The sequence below is a fragment of the Octopus bimaculoides genome, chromosome 10 (assembly GCF_001194135.2).
Source record: "Octopus bimaculoides isolate UCB-OBI-ISO-001 chromosome 10, ASM119413v2, whole genome shotgun sequence".
Lineage (NCBI taxonomy): Eukaryota > Metazoa > Mollusca > Cephalopoda > Octopoda > Octopodidae > Octopus > Octopus bimaculoides.
Genome location: NC_068990.1, coordinates 29,549,530 through 29,552,450, shown reverse-complemented (window position 1 = coordinate 29,552,450; position 2,921 = coordinate 29,549,530). Strand labels below are relative to the sequence as shown.

General features: G+C 36.8%; 1 protein-coding gene across 1 annotated transcript in view; it reads right to left on the bottom strand.

The window, feature by feature from the left end:
- LOC106870004 (sorting nexin-12) overlaps nt 1-2,921 on the bottom strand; it is a gene marked incomplete at its 3' end in the record, with an annotated part of 47,123 nt that overhangs the window by 42,999 nt on the left and 1,203 nt on the right. The window lies entirely within an intron of this gene.

Here is a 2,921-nt window from a genome sequence, read left to right as displayed (position 1 = left end):
CTGACGAAACCAGAGAGAAAAAAAGTACCCAACCATCTTAATAAAAAAAACAAAAAAAACACGATTGAAACGTCGCTGATCTTAAATCTGCTTAATCAGGTCAGATATGGATGTAACCAACAGCAACCACCTGATCCGACGGTATTTTAAAAGATTTTGAAATTTTATTTCGTTTTTGTCTCGTTCATCTGGGATGACAGAATTAGGAAAACGAAAACTGACGCCTCCCTCCCACGTCCAAAATTCGGGCGGAGTTATAACAGAGAAAAAAAACAACAAAAAACAAAAAAAAAACACAAGAAACGAAAACGAAGATATAGTTTTCCAAGAAGTTATGCGAAATGAAAGGAATATTACCAACGTCTACCGAAATATTTCGTCAATCAAGTTTAATGAGAACAGGCAAAGCTTATCGAGAGATAATTATACGTTGTAAACCGGAACACAAAGTTTAAGATAGTAACTGAGACAAGATGTTCATCCACGCCAACAACATATAAAGATATATCAGTTTTCGAAATCACCATTATACACCCTAATCACATCACACACACACATGCGTAAATTTTTAAGTGCTTCTTTAAATAGTTTCACATAACACCGAGTTTTTGTGGTTGTATGCGCGCGCGCAATTACAAATACACACACACACACGTACATATATACACTAAAAGCTGATTTCTAGTTGTCAAGAAATATTCTGAAGTAATTAAGAACATTTAAATTAAATCAATCACCACGAAATATAATCGTATTGAACACTGTTTAATATTAATGTCCTTTCTCTTCATAAACACAGTGTGTGTGTGTGTGTATATACACACACTTAAATCTATGCACAAACACACGCTGGATTTTGCGTGTATAAACATGTACACAACAATACCATATACGTGCATGTGTAATACATAAGTATATTCCATAGGTACACACGTTTATTATGAATCCCCACGCATACCTCAAATCTGTCGCCGATCATTCGGGGGTGGATCCGCGGCCACATTGTACAACTGCCACACTGCTCCACCCCTTCGCACCAAGCACTTCCTTTAAATAACGCGGTCAATCATAAACTTTTCGTACAAACAACGATCACATTTATCTTATTTGTCTGTCTCCAGCAGATACCCCCATCGATTCCAAAAAGCATTTACCAGCATGTACGTACCGCACACACACACACACAATACATTTACAAGAATAGCAGTGACAGCGACTTCGAAGTTTCGGCCTGCTAGCCTTCATCAGACTATGGATGGATGGATAGATAGATGATCGAACATGGCCTTAGTCGCTATGGCGAAAACGAAGAACTAAAGTGTATGTGTGTGTGTGTGTGTATACACATACACACAGTTATATATGGAACACCCTCCCATGTCAGATCAGTTTCTTAAATTAGGTCAAAGCAAAAAAAAGAAAAACACAGATTCCTACTGACAAGTCATAATTTTTTCCTCCCTCTCTCTCAAGAAACTGGAGGACTGAATTATTTTCACAGAAAAATAAATAGGAAAAGCAATCAAAGAGGGACGAGAGAAAGATATTACCTAAAATAATGGTGTGCAGTTCATACTCTTTATTTCATTCATAGATATTTAAACTAAATATTAAGAGCTGAATGTCGCCTCCTAACTTTGTGGAGATTAAGTTTCCTAGTCTGTGAAGGGTGTGGATAGCAATTTAGGATATGCTTTTTTTTTTTTTTTTTTTTTTTTTTTTTTTTTTTTTCTAAATTCAGGCTTTAATTTCCGCAGTTATTCTAATGTATATACAAATAATTGCAGAATAATTCCATATAAAACAAGACACCTTCAAGGTAGTCGTTAGGCCTGCCAGAGACAGCAGTCTCAAAAATAATAGGACACATTAAGTAATGTAGTCTCTGGTATAGAAGAAAAAACACAAAAAACGGAGTGGTCACATATGAGGCGTCGTTTGAGCATAAATTTGCTCGATCACGGTTGATGGAGTTAAATAACAAACACAGGCGTCATACAAACCGACAAGAGAATCTCAACAAAGGACATCAAACTGATAGCAAACAAGTATCTTCTAAATTATACGCCCACAGACTCGAGATTGGAAGGACACATTTGACAATGAAGTCCTTTGATTACGGTTTCGATTCTCATTTAGAATCACTTCACAGGGGGGAGGGTTGAAAAAACAAAGCTATGAACACCTGAAAGCTCTGATTTCTTAATTTACGTATCTACTGTTATTTCACGCAGTAAGGATCTTATTATTAATGTAGAATACAGGCTGTGGACTTCAACATGGAAACTAATATAAATAAAAGGGGCAGAAGTAAAGAATATGTACGCCACCCGTTTTCGGCGTAACCAAAATCCTAGACACCGGGTTTACGTATTCTCTACTTTCGCCGATAAATGTGTGAGATGTAAAATATATTTTGTGTAGACCACGTTATTAAAACTCGAATTTACTGCGCGCATGTCGTACATATCAAGAAAACTGTGTTGACCCGACAAACACCAGATACCGCCCCCTAACAAAGATACAAGTATGAGTGTTTATACATATATGTGCGTTTGCGTAACACATACAGGTGGGGGTAATTTGAGTGTTAATGCCGAACCACGGTGCCATAGTTCTACAGACTATGGTCATTTATGTTCTTCAGTAGAGGCTAAATATAGCTGTATATCTATAACTACATACACTTATCGCTACACACACCTCTATCTATCTACGCGTGCATATTTCCACGAACTGTGATGAAAATCTTCACCAAAAGGCCAATCGGATAAGAATGGTCACTGAAAAAGTAATAACATTGGTGGTGCCCCAGCAAGGCTTCAGCTTTAGGGCTGAAACGCATAAAAGAACGTTACAGTTACGGGGGAAATACAAAAAAATCCGTCACTCCCATATATATATATATATATATATATATA